We start from the raw sequence: 14,482 nt of genomic DNA, 5'->3' as shown, positions 1-14,482 counted from the left end.
TCATGCTGCTGATAAAGACATCCCCAAGACTGGGCAATTTACAAAAGAAAAAGGTTTATTGGACTTACAATTCTATGTGGCTGGGGAGTGCTCACAATCATGGTGGAAGGTGAAAGGCACGTCGCACATGGTGGCAGACAAGAGAAGAGAGAGCTTGTGCAGGGAAACTCCCCTTTTTAGAACCATCAGATCTCAAAAGACTTATTCACTAACATAGCATGGGAAAGACTTATCCCCATGATTCAATTACCTCCCACTGGGTTCCTCCCATGACACATGGGAATTGTGGGGAACTATATCAGACTGTGTGCATCTCAGAGCTTATATAGGACTGCTTTTGTGTCTGCTCCTCCTCCCCTGTGTAGAGAGAGGGATATTTACCTTATCTTTCTAATGTAAACAGGACAATGTCTGTTTTTCCATTATCCTGTGAAATTTAAATGATGGAAGATAAACCCATACATCTCCTTGGATGTCTGTCTCTCTGTCTTTAACTTCCAAGACTCATTTGCCATTTACTCATATGTTAATCCAGGTTGCCAGCACTCTTTGCTCAGGAAGCCCTGATCATGCAAAAACATGGATATAATCATGGAACATTGTTTACTGATAACAAAGATTAATTTAACTTGTTGTAGAACTTAATATAATTAGATGCATATTGTGTTCTTTTTGGTACATCTTCCTTTACTCAGCATTATATTTTGGAGATTGATCCACATTGTATTGGTAGTTGATTTTTAGAATCTTCAAAATAGTATGTTCAGTGTTATTTTGCTGAATAATAGTCTATTGCATGAATATTCCATAGTTTATCCATTCTCATATTAATAAATACCTGAGCTATTTCCAGTGTTTTGTCTATTGTAATAAATCTGTTAGGAACATTCTTAAACAAATCTTTTTATGTTTTTGTATATATTGGGTCAATACCTAGATATAGAATTATTGGATCATAAGGTAGATATATTTTGGTTCTGCAAGAACTTGTCAGTCTTTTTCCCAAAGTAGTTGTATTATTGTTTCAGTTTGCTACAGTTGCCATGACAAAATACCACAGATTGGGTGGCTTAAACAACAGAAATTTATTTTCTCACAGTTCTGATGTCTAGAAGTGCAAGATCTCAAGGTGTTGGCAGGTTTGGTTTCTCCTGAGGCCTCTGCCCTTTGCTTACAGGTGGCCATCTTCTCACTGTGTCTGCATATTCCTAGGGCTTTCCTGAGTATCCAGATTTCCTTCTTTTATTAGGACACTAGTCACATTGTATTAGGGCCCACCCTCATGGCCTCATTTTAATGTAATCACCTCTTTAAAGGCCCTGTCTCCAAATATAGTCACATTTGGAGGTTAAGGCTTCAACAGAAGAATTTAGGGTTGGGGAGCACAGTTCGGCCCATAACAAGCAAGCTATAAACCGTACAGTGACATCTGGAGATTTTGTTCGCTCCGTATCCTCACCAATATTTGGTAATGTTAATGTTATTCATTCTGGCCATTCTGTTGGGTTTTGCAATTAAAATGAGTTCTCTTAGTGGTATTCTAATAAAGAATTATTTAATCCTTTTTTTTTTTTAATGAGTCAGGGTCTCTGTTGCCCAGGTTGGGGTGCAGTAATGCCATCTTGGCTCTCTGCTGACTCAACCTCCCAGGTCCAAGTGATCCTCCCATCTCAGTTTCCCGAGTAGCTATGACTACAGGCACACACTGCCATGCCTGGCTAATTTTTTGTATTTTTAGTAGAGACGGGGTTTCACCATTTTGCTCAGGCTGGTCTTGAACTCCAGGGCTCAAGTGATTCACCTGCTTCAGCCTCCCAAAGTGCTGGGATTACAGAATAATTATTTAATTCTGAGATGGTTTGAGGTTAGAAAACTTGGTCCTTTTTTCCTCAAAAACCATAACTAGGTAATTGAAGGATTAGAAAAAAATTAAAAATCCATGTCGGAGCCTCCTTGAACCCTTCTGTTACACACCCATTCCCCTCGTACCCCCTTCCGCTGCTTGGCAGTCACAGACTACACCCACTTATGTTTGAGTGATGACTGCTGTACACCCATGGAGCTGTCATCTTTGCCTCCAGTGCCACAGGTCTTTGCGTAAGCATATGTTTTCATTTCTTTAGGGTTCTATAGTAAGCATGCGCCTTTCCCCATCTTACCTCCAGTTGCTACTCTCCAAAGGCAAACAGATCTAAATCTTTTAGCTTTGTCTTCTACTGGTTGTCTTTATATTTTTAAAAATAACTTGTGTATATGATTTTGTTTCCCCAGTGACTCAGTGTATCCTATAATTTAGATACAGGAATATTTTGGAAATAAGAATAAATAGTCCTTTTATGAAACTTTATATAAAAACCTTTTATATTCCAATTATTTCCGTTTTTTGCTTTTTTAAAATGTTAAGTTGGTGTTTTGTGGAAATGTAGTTTTCTACCCTCCCTTTACCTAGAATATAAGTTTTTTTTCTGTTTTATGTATTAGAGTTCCTCATAGTATTAAACAAATGGAACTTTTAGTTAATCGCCTTCCTTCTTAGGATGTCCACAAATATTGTGAAACCTCTGCTTTAACCCATTTGTTTTTATGCCCTGGAGGAGAATTAAACATCAATTTCAATTCAACACACATTTACTTTCCTGTCTGTAATATAAACTTTTTATTTTAGAGATTAAGGTATGGAGAGAATGAATACATGAGGAATCATGATTAGTTCTACTTAGGATCATTGTAATTTTGTTTCATAATTTATGATCAAATGAAAACTACTCTAAAATGCATTTTGCTTAACAAAAAGTGATTCTATGTTATTCCCCATTACTGGATCTACTTTAATTAGTTTTTAAAGAAGTAGGACCCTTATTTCTCATGTCTTGAAACGCTTAGACCTAAGTTCAACATGTTTCATGAGCATATTTTATTTCAGAAAATTTGAAAAATGCCTTATTATAAATACTCCAGATTTCTCAGTAACAAAGTTTGGAAAATGCTGCATTCAGAAAGCTTGTTTCTTACATACTAGAACTGAACATCTAGTCATAAGAAATGAAATGTGTTGTGGGCAATTGAACACTGAAGTTTCATCGTGGCTCAACACAAAGTTACTGTGCACAGGTGTTTCTATAATTGTGATGTATTGGGGGAGATTCAGTGTTCAATGGTCCTCAAACCCACACTTCCACCTGTGTGGTATAGTGGTCACTGGGCTGTGTTATAAAACATGTAAAGTGTACAGCATAGCAGTTTCTTCACAGAAGGAAAAAAATCTCAAACCAGTATGCATATCCTTTGTTGTTTTACATAGACACAAATTTTGGGGAAGGAGACTTTTTTTCTTCTTTGTGAAAAATATTAAAATAAAAGTTTCATTAAACATGAATTTTTTTCCAGTGAATTATCTCTAATAATGTATTATATTACTACTTAGTAACTAATTTGACTGAGTGAGTATTATATTACTAACCACCTACCCACCCTGGTCTTCTCAGGAACATCTAACCTAATGTCAGAGAGATGTAACACAATATACCGCTGTGGTATGTGTCATGGACTGATTGTTTGCATCCCCTCTGAGTGCATAATTGAAGACTTAGCCCCAGGGTGATGATATTTAGAGATGGGGCATTTGGGAGGTAATGAGGTTTAGAGGAGGTCACGAGAGTGGAGCCCTCATGATGGGATTAGTGCCCTTCTAAGATGAGACATAATGAGCTTGCTTCCTCTTTTCCACCATATGAGGTAGCTGTCCACATGCTAGGAGGAGGGCCTTCACTAGGAATTGAATCACTTGCCTCTTGATCTTGGACTTTTCAGCCTCAAGAACTGTGAGAAATAAATGTCTCTTGTTTCAGGCAACCTACACTGTGGTATTTTGTTATAACAGCCTGAGTTGATTGGTGCAGTATGTTAGATTACATGGGAATGTCATGATGGTTAAAGTCACTTTTAAACATTTTGGCCACAGCAGGTTGCAGAGATTGTTTCATACTGGTGTAAATCTCGAGATGTCACTAGCACTCTTCAGGCTGCCTTGGAGTTCAGAAGGCAAGTGGGTATATTCAGGGTCTTTTATGAGACTACTATAAATGCCAAGGTAATAAAGGCCAGAGGTGACAGGATAAAGAATAATAATTCCTGAGTTCAAATCCTGGCTCTACCATTTTTAATCTCTGTGACTACTGAAAATTTATGTAAATTGTGTGCACCTCAGTTCTTTCATCTGTGAAAAAGATAGTAAATACCTGCTTTCTTTACCACATAGGGTGGTTCTCAGGTTTCAGAGAGGTATTTGTTCAAGTGTTTTATTAATACTAGGAGTTTCTTAAGCTGAAGTTGTTTTTTATTTCTACTAAGTCCATTGTTACTGGTCACATGATACAAAAGTAGATTTTTTTTCAGGAATGTTTGATTCCTTTATCAATTTTATACATAAAAATGTTTTGCTATATGCAATTTTAACTGTCACTAATTTTATTTTTTATTTTTCTGTTATTCCTTATGAACTGACAAAAGATCATAATTTGTGTTTATTTCTTAGGAAATCCAGTCAGATAAAATAAATCTCCCTGTGTCTTAAGATCTTTTTAAAAAGTAAATATTATCCTCAGCACCCAAAATTGTGGGTTCAGTTACTGGCTTATTACTATTTTTGTGAACATTTATGTTCAGAGCTTCAGATACAGAATATATGGAAAGTACTACTACTTAAGTATAATTTCACACTTTTCTTTATTCCGCGAGCCTGTGGAATAGTACCTTAAGAGTATATAAACCATGCCTTTTCCAAAATATACTTCATGGAGTAATGTTATTTTTCGCCTTCATAAAACTTATATTTAATGTAACGACGTTTGCGTCTTCTGAAAGTGAATGTTTTTGAGCAAAGTGAAAAGCTATATTTTACTCTGATTTTTTTTTCCACTAGCATTAGTGTGGTTGGTAACATGAGTAGAGACCTATTTTTATATAAGATAGGTTCAGATATATATATAGGTTCACTGCTTTCTTAAAAATAAAAATAAGCTTTATTTTTTGGAGCAGTTACAAGTTTACAATAAAACTTGGTTGAAAGTACAGAGATTTCCTGTATACCCTCTATCTCTACACATGCAAAACATCCCCCATCAACATTTTACATTACGATCGATGAATTTACATTAATACTACTGTCACCCAAAGTCCACAGTTTACATTAGGGTTCATCCTTGGTGTTGTACATTCTGTGGATTTTGTCTGATACATAATAACATGAATACACCATTGTGTTTTATCATACACAATAGTTTTGCTTCCCTAAAAATTTCTATGGTCTACTTGTTCATCCCTCTCTCCCCACCAGTGCCTGGCAATCACTAATCTTTTTAATGTCTACATAGTTTGCCTTTTCCAAAGGCAAAATATATAGTTGGAATCATACAATATGTAACCTTTTCAGATTGGATTCTCTCACTTATATTGTAATATGCATTTAAGTTGTCTCCATGTCTTTTCATAGCTTGTTAGCTCATTTGGTTTTTAGCACTGAATACTATTCCTTTGCCTGGATGTACCACAGTTTATTTATCCACTCACCTACTGAAAGACATTTTGAGCACTTTCTAGTTTTGGCAATGATGAATAAAGCTGCTGTATCCATGTGCAGGCTTTTGTGTGGACATCTTTTCAGCTTTTTTGCGTAAATATCAAGGAGTGTGATTGCTGGATTGTTTGGTAAGAGTATGTTTACTTTAGTAAGAAACTGCAGAGTTGCCTTTCAGAGTGGCTGTACCATTTTGCATTCCCGTCAGCAATGAATGAGAGTTCCTGTCACTTTATATCCTTGTCTGTATATGAAGTTATCAAGTTTTTGGACTTTGTCCATTCTAATGTGTTATAGTATATCATTTGTTTTAGTTAGCAATTCCCTAATGACATGGTCTTGAGCATGTTTTTATATGTTTATTTGCCATCTGTGTATCTTTTTTGGTGAGGTGTCTGTTCAGGTCTTCAGTCCATTTTTTAAAACTTGGACTGTTTGTTTTCTTATTGTTGAATTTTAGGAACTCTTTGTATATTTTGGATAACAGTCCTTTATCAGATATGTCTTTTGCAAATATTTTCTCCCAGTCTGTGGCTTGTCTTCTGATTCTTTTGACCTTGTCTTTTGCATAGCAAAAGCTTTAAATTTTAATGAAGTCCAGCCTATCAATTATTTCTTCCACAGATCATGTCTTTTGTATTGTATCTAAAAGTTGCCATACTCAAGGTCATCTAGATTCCTATGTTAACCTCTAAAAGTTTTATAGTTTTGTGTTTTTCATTGAGGTCTGTGACCCATTTTGAGTTAATTTTTGTGAAGGTTGTAAGGTCTGTGTCTAGATTTATTTATTATTTTTATTTTTATTTTTTGAGACAGAGTCTTGCTTTGTCACCCAGGCTGGAGTGCAGTGGCACGATCTCAGCTCAGTGCAGCCTCCACCTCCTGGGTTCAAGCTATTCTCCTGCCTCAGCCTCCTGAGTAGCTGGGATAACAGGTGCGCACCACCACGGCCAGCTAATTTTTTGGTATTTTTAGTAGAGACAGGGTTTTAGCATGTTGGTCAGGCTGGTCTCGAACTCCTGACCTCGTAATCTGCCCGCCTCAGCCTCCCAAAGTTCTGGGATTACAGGTGTGAGCCACTGTTCCTGGCCTGTGAGTCTTCGTTTGTTCCAGCATCATTTGTTGAAAGACTATCTTTTCTCCATCGTATTGTCTTGGCTGTTTTGTGAAAGCAGTTGGCTGTATTTATGAGAGTCTGTTTCTGGGCTTTTTCTTCTGTTCCATTGATGTTTTTCTCTGTTATTTCACAAATACCACACTGTCTTGATATGTGTAGCTTTACAGTAAGTCTTAATTATGGGAAACTTTAAACATACATAAAAGTATGACTGACAGTTCAACGAATCCCTATGTATACATCACGTAGCTGCACTGTTCATCAGCTCATGGCTGCTCTTGTTTTGCTACCCTACCCCATTCAAGATTTCATGTAAGATTTTAGATATCATATAATTTCATTTCTTTCTTTCTTTCTTTTTTTTTTTTTACACAAAGACGATTATTTAAGACCTTTATTAACAGGTGCTTGCAGTTTGTTGACTTTTTTGAAAAAATCAAGTTGTAAACTTTTATTACAAATTAAAATCGAAGTTCTTAAAAATCTCAACTTGACCAGATATGAAATAATTTAAAAACCCTTTAAAGGCGTATTGAGAAAAACCAGGCTTTTAAACACGTTTGTTATTACCAAAAAGAGACGTCTTTAGGTAAAAATAATAAAAACCCCATGCTGCATAGATAATGCAGATAGTTCTCTTTATCTGGTCAATGGGCACAAAGCAAGCACTTAAGGTCTTCAGCTCGAATCTTTTGTTCATTTCTTATTGCTGGAATTTCATATTTCTTCTTGCTGGATGACTAAACCGGAAGATGGTAGAGATGGTAAGCCGGCATTTACTCAGCCCCGCCCTGCTCAGCCTCCGGAGCGGACGAATTCTCAGCTGGTGGATCGGCTGCTTTTGTCTCTTTGCCATCTTGTGGTTTAGGGTTTTCTGGGCGTCTGCGTGGGTAATTGAAGTTGTGGCGGTACCGACGTTAAGGTGGCTGCTGTCCTTGGGTCTCATCTCCTTGATTTTCTTTATCTTCTTCATTGCCGTCCTCTCTAGGCTGTCTTTGGCGAGGAGGGCCCCTGCGGAATCGTGGTCTATATCCCCGATACATATTCTGCCTCACTGGTCTACCTTGTTCTCCTGAACCCTGGTTGTCAGCACCCTCCATCACTTCTCCCTGCACAGGAGGGTTGGAATACTGTGGTCTACGCCCATAGGGTCTCCGCATGTAGTAAGGTGGGAACCTTCACCTGCAGTAGGGCCGGCGTTGTTGGGCCTGGACTTCGGGAGCACCCCTCCGATCGCTCGTTCTTTTCCCCACTCTCACTATTCTGGTAATTTTGCTGGTAATTGCGTGGAGGACCCCTACCACGTGGATAGCGTCTGTAATGGTTACGGTCTGCTGCATATTTACTGCCTTGAACTGGACCACCACCAGGACCTGTAACATTTGCTGCCTTCGCACCCTTTTCTCCTTCAACATCATCAAACTCCACAGTCTCTCCATCTCCTACACTGCGAAGTTACTTCCTGGGGTTATTCTTCTTTATGGCAGTCTGGTGTACAAATACATCTTCCTTGGTGTCATTCCTGTTGATGAAACCATATCCGTTCCTTACATTGAACCATTTTACTGTTCCCAAAACCTTCGTTGGGATGACCTTCTTGGTCGGCAGGCGCCGACCTTGTGAGGCCTCCCGGGCCACAGCTCCCTGCGCGGCTGCCCGTAGTGCCAGGCTTAGTGTCCGCGGCGCTGAGGGCGGGGGCGGCGGGCGGCTGCTGGCGGGGGCGGCGGGCCGCTGCTGGCAGGGCCGGCAGCGGCGGTGGGGCTGTTCAGGGCTCTCTGGGGTCCGCTCTCCGCTCCCGCTACCGATCGAACTCATATAATTTCATTTCTATCGAGTGTATTTATAAAACATTATCTTTACTTTAAAGAAACCGCAAAGCCTTCTCCAGTATAAATTGGTCCCCATTTAAAAAAATGTTTTTTGGTCCAGCTTAAATGTATATTTTTAAAGAAACATTAAAAAAGTATTCTATGGTAGTATTTCATACATGTACATCTTTTAAACATGGAAAAATAAAACATTCTCTTATAAATGGAACATTTTGTACTCATTTTATGAAATAGTTTTATCACATATATTTTGGAGATATTTTGAGAACTCCTTTTTGAGTTGTTTTCATTTAATAGTTTTCCATTGGAAAGCATCTTTACTTCTGTCTGGATTTTTGTAGATACACATTACCTTGGAATACAGATACAATGCTGTTATAGAAATATGTTTCAGACTTTGAGTACTCATTCACATACTAGCATAGTTACTTAGAATTATTTTGTAAGGAAGATTTGTCATTTCTCCCTCATTTGTTTATTTATTAGTTATTTTAACTGCCTTAGCTCTAGAACCGGTCATGTTTCCATGTAAAAGAGCATGTTTTATGCTTTAGAAGTAATGTTTTCTGTCTTAGATTTCGGTCAAATGGTTCTGTCTTTTTGTAATAGTAATACCAGTATTATATTGGTGCAAAGTTGGCATTAATGACTGTATAGGAAAACTGAAACCACAATATAAAACATTTTAATTAGTACCAATTGGAAACCCCATGTGTGATAATGCCTCATTTCTGTAGGCTCAATAGAAACAACATGTGTAATAATTGATTTTTTAAAATCTTTTCAAGCATTTGTAAAACACATTTTTCTTGCCCGTTGGCAATGGAAGATATAATTTTTACTGTTTTAAAATTATGTCTTTTGTTGTCTGTGTAACAAGAAATCAGAATATCAAGATAGTTGAAATGTTATGCATAATATACTAAAAATAAGGGCTTTGTACATAAAATAATATCTAAAAGCTTCATAACAGCCATGTTAGCTACATAAGGGGTTTTTCTACTTTGTTTCAAATTCATAGATATATTAATTGAAACTGCCTAGTATCAATCTCTAGTTAATAAAATACATTTGGGCTGGGCGCAGTGGCTCGCGCCTGTAATCCCAGCATTTTGGGAGGCCGAGGCGGGCGGATCACGAGGTCAGGAGATCGAGACCATCCTGGCTAACACGGTGAAACCCCGTCTCTACTAAAAATACAAAAAATTAACCGGGCGTGGTGGCGGGCGCCTGTAGTCCCAGCTACTCGGGAGGCTGAGGCAGGAGAATGGCATGAACTCGGGAGCTTGCGGTGAGCTGAGATTGTGCCACGGCACTCCAGCCTGGGCATCAGAGCGAGACTCTGTCTCAAAGAAAAAACAATTATATATATATATGTGTGTGTGTGTGTAGATATATATATGTGTGTATATATATATTTGAGGATACAGAATAAGCTCAGAAGATTAAGCAGTTCTAAAAACAGTATATTTCTAAAAACTGCTTTCAAGTACAAATGGAGGGAATGTTAAAATTCTCTTTTATGTATATGAAGTATGGTTAGTATACCAAGTGGAATAAATGGAAACTTACTATAAAGTAGATTTCAGTCTTTCAAATTCATTTATTTTTACTCTTAAGCAGACTAAACATTTTCCTTAATATATCTGGTTTGTCTTATTTAACTATTTTGTTTCTGGACAAGGAGAAAGTAAAATTCATTTCATCATATAGTTAACATGTTAAATAAGAATGATTACTTTTGAAACCATTCACAGTCGTCTCAGATATAAACTTCGATTCCTCTACTTAACTTACTGAAGTATCTGGGCTATTATCTCTAACAGAGCACAAATCTTCCTCTATCTGATATGTCAAAAGTATCACAAAGGTAAAATCAGTTAAGTTGAAATTTTTAAAATATTACTGAATTTAAAGAACTCTGCAAGTGGTCACTGAAAGTCTACCGCTTTATATAAATACAATATAAAAATATATCTGAGTTTTCTGAAAAATTGTATTGTGTTGCATTATCTGCCGTAAAGCTTGATCTTACCACTCAATTCCTTGAACATATTAATCGTAGTTGTTTTATAGTCTCTCTTAGTTTGAGCTACTATAACAACAATATCCTAGATTGGATGAGTTAAACAATAAACATTTATTTCTCACAGTTCTGGAGACTGGGAGTATGGGATCAAGGCTCTGACAGATTTGATGTCTGGTGAGGGTCTATTTCTTGGTTCATAGATAGATGACTGTCTTCTTCACATGATGGAAAAAAAGGCCAGAAAGCTCTCTGAGGTTCATTTTGTGATGGCACTAATTCCATTTATGAGGGTTCTGTCTTTATGACCTAATCACTTTTCAAAGGCCCCATCTCCTATCCTGGATACTAGGGGATAGTATCCTAGTCCTATCCCCATCACACTGGGGATTAGGATTTCTTTCTTTCTTTTATTTTTATTTTTGGAGATAGAGTCTCGCTCTGTCGCCCAGGCTGGAGTGCAGTGGTGCAATCTTGGCTCACTGCAGCCTCCGCCTCCCAGGTTCAAGTGATTCTTCTGCCTCAGCCTCTGGAGTAGCTGGGATTACAGGTGTGCACCACCATGCATGGCTAATTTTTGTATTTTTAGTAGAGATGGGGTTTCACCACGTTGGCCAGGCTTGTCTCGAACTTCTGACTTCAGGTGATCCGCCCACCTTGGCCTCCCGAAGTGCTGGGATTACAGGTGTGAGCCCCTGTGCCTGGCCTAGGATTTCATTATATGAATTTGTGGGAGGACAGAATCGTTCAGTTCATAATATAGTTCACTTAAAATTACGTCTGCCAAAGTCATTTCTAGATTCCCTATTTTTCTTTTTTTTTTTTCCTCTTGGTTTATATTTACGTTTTTGTCTTTTTTTCTTGTATGTAATAAAGACATTTTATTGAAGTAGAAATATATATTGCAGACTGGGCGCGGTGGCTCACACCAGTAATCCCAGCACTTTAGGAAGATGAGGTGGGCAGATCAGCTGAGGTTGGGAGTTCGAGACCAGCCTGACCAACGTGGAGAAACTCCGGCTCTACTAAAAATACAAAATTAGCTAGCTGGGCGTGGTGGTGCATGTCTGTAACCCTAGCTACCCAGGAGGCTGAGGCAGGAGAATTGCTTGAACCCAGGAGGTGGAGGTTGCAGTGAGCTGAGATGGTGCCATTGCATTCCAGCCTGGGTTTTAAGAGCGAAACATTTACTGCAAATGACTATACATTTTCATAAACTGAATACACCTATGTACCAAATACCTAGATTGAGAAACAGTAATTATCAGTATACTTCATAAGACCTCCTCTTGATACCCTTCACTTAATAATCTTTTCCTCCCCGAAAGAAACAGTATCCTTACCCTTAGTAAAACCACCATTTCCTTTCTGATAAATTGTTGGACTAGTTTGAAGCTTTGGATGATGGATTTTGTTCTACTTGTGGTTCTAGGGAAGGGATTCAACAATCTTGAGTTCACTTACTCACCTCAATTGTGGATTGAGATGATTTAAGCTGGGCTTTAATCTGACCATCATTACTCCCCAAGATACAGATTTTATCTTTTAAACCAAAGGCTAGAGGAGTTAGCAGGATTGTAATTTTTGGCGGATCCTGGCCTCTGCCTTTTGTTACTGCATTTTTGTGAATCTGCTGAAAGCTCTACTCAGCTTTTAGGCCTCTCAGCTTCCTCTTGTCTAATTAACACTTTTTTTTTTTTTTGGAAAAGCAATTCCAAAAGCCAATTGGAATTTTAGGTTTCTAGATTTACTACGTCTTCTGGGCCTTGTTTGCATAATTCATCACTGTTCTTTTAGCCCTCCAGTGCCTTCAAACAGGTTTCTTAACTTTTCCCCAGCTTTTCTAGTTCTCACTGACAGCTGGTTGTTCTGAGTTGTCTGTTTAGCCATTCTTAGAAATATTGCCTGTTTTTTTTTTTTTTGAGACGGAGTCTCGCTCTGTCGCCCAGGCTGGAGTGCAGTGGCACGATCTCGGCTCACTGCAAGCTCCGCCTCCCGGGTTCACTCCATTCTCCTGCCTCAGCCTCCCGAGTAGCTGGGACTACAGGCGCCCACAACCGCGCCCGGCTAATTTTTTGTATTTTTAGTAGAGACGGGGTTTCACCGTGGTCTCGATCTCCTGACCTTGTGATCCGCCCGCCTCGGCCTCCCAAAGTGCTGGGATTACAGGCGTGAGCCACCGCGCCCGGCCTGTTTTTAAAAAGTCTTCTCTAAAGGCTTACTTAAAATGACGTCTTTTATCACTGTGATCTGTAGCTCCTTTTAAGCATCCATAACTAGCATTGATTGAAGTTGTTTCAGTGTAATGAGTTCCCCAAACAATACATTATGGTTCAAAATGAAGCAGTTGTGTAAGAGCCTCATAATACATTTGTAAATCCTCAAGTATGAGGCAACTTCTTTCTGAGGGATAATTTTAGGGGGGAAACTTTTTTTCTTATTTGGCATCTAGGGATATTGAATTTGAGGCGTAGTAATAGTTTCAATTACATAGCTTCTAGAAAGACAGTTTCTTAATAATAGAAGCGGTGGCAATAGCCACTATTTGTGTACTTTAATTCGTATCAGGCACTAAGTGCTTGTATAATGTTCAATAAACTGATTCAATCTTTATAAACACTTTAATGATATAGATACTGCTTTTATAGATGAGTAAACCAAGACAAGGAAAAAAAATCAAGACAAGGAAAGGTTGAGTGATTTGTCACGGTCATAGAGCCAGCACTTATATTGAACTGGTGTGTCCAGATATACCCATATACTGTGTATGTATCTAGCATCCATTCTGTTTGGACTAATGTCTGTTCTGGTTCATTAAAAACCTGAGACACATAGTCCACAGTAACACAGATGCAAATATGTTGTTGGAGATTCATTCTCATCCTCCAAGAAAGCCTCATCTCCTTCATTTCATTAACCTCATAAAAACGTCCACCCTTCACTTGTCCATTTTTTCTCTGCTTGGTTCCAACTTAGAGAATTATGCGGTTGGTACATGCCTATAGCTAGTAACCAGGAGAGCCGGATCTAAGAAGCTGTGTCATGATGTTCTCATGGCAGTGGAACCAAACTGAAATTTCATAAAAAAGTATAAGAGAATTTCTTCTGAGGGGCATGTTTTTAAATGATAATTGACATGAACTATTTTAGCTATAAGCAACATGTTCTTCATGTTTGTTAGCTCATAATCCCATTATAAAAACTTTATTTCAAATAATCCCTTTTATTTTAGGAAATTACAATTTCTGTAATATTGTATGTTAATTTGTAGAAGTTTTGTTAGTAGCAATATAAGATCATTGAATCATGTGGAAAAGATCCTAATGAAAATTACTCTTTTGAAATCTTTTTATTATTAATATTTTATTAATGTTTGCATAATTTTTATGTTATTTTATTTGAGACAGAGTCTTGCTCTGTCATCCAGTCTGGAGTGCAGTGGCATGATCTTGGCTCACTACAACCTCTGTGTCCCGGGTTCAAGTGATTCTCCTGCCTCAGCCTCCCAAGTATCTTGGACTACAGGCATGAGCCACCACGCCTGGCTAATTTTTGTATTTTAAGTAGAGATGGGGTTCCACCATGTTGGCTAGGTTGGTCTCAAACTCCTGACCTCAGGTGATCTGCCTGCCTTGGCCTCCCAAAGTGCTGGGATTATAGGTGTGAGCCACCATGCCTGGCTGCATAATTTTTTAAAACTATAAAAAAATTTATCAGTGGGAAGCAGTTGCATCAATTATGAACCATATATGTTATGAAACATTACTAAATTTTAATAAGATAATGATTCATCGACCTTTAATTATAGTCATTACAAATGCCATCCTTTGAATTAAGTACATATTGAAGAAATACAGTAATGCAAGTAATCCTCTGTAAAGTGTTCATATTTTTGTAAATGCATATTAAAATCAAACCATATAAAAATATGTTTC

General features: G+C 38.0%; 1 protein-coding gene and 1 pseudogene across 3 annotated transcripts in view; one reads left to right on the top strand and one right to left on the bottom strand.

Moving 5' to 3' along the window:
• AP3B1 (adaptor related protein complex 3 subunit beta 1) overlaps positions 1 to 14,482 on the top strand; it is a 298,620-nt gene that overhangs the window by 98,340 nt on the left and 185,798 nt on the right. The window lies entirely within an intron of this gene.
• Positions 7,415 to 10,575, bottom strand: LOC144341349 (Y-box-binding protein 1 pseudogene; annotated as a pseudogene).

The sequence above is a fragment of the Macaca mulatta genome, chromosome 6 (assembly GCF_049350105.2).
Source record: "Macaca mulatta isolate MMU2019108-1 chromosome 6, T2T-MMU8v2.0, whole genome shotgun sequence".
In the NCBI taxonomy this organism is placed as follows: domain Eukaryota; kingdom Metazoa; phylum Chordata; class Mammalia; order Primates; family Cercopithecidae; genus Macaca; species Macaca mulatta.
The sequence above is the reverse complement of the archived record's forward strand: the minus strand, read 5'-3'. Positions and strand labels throughout refer to the sequence as shown.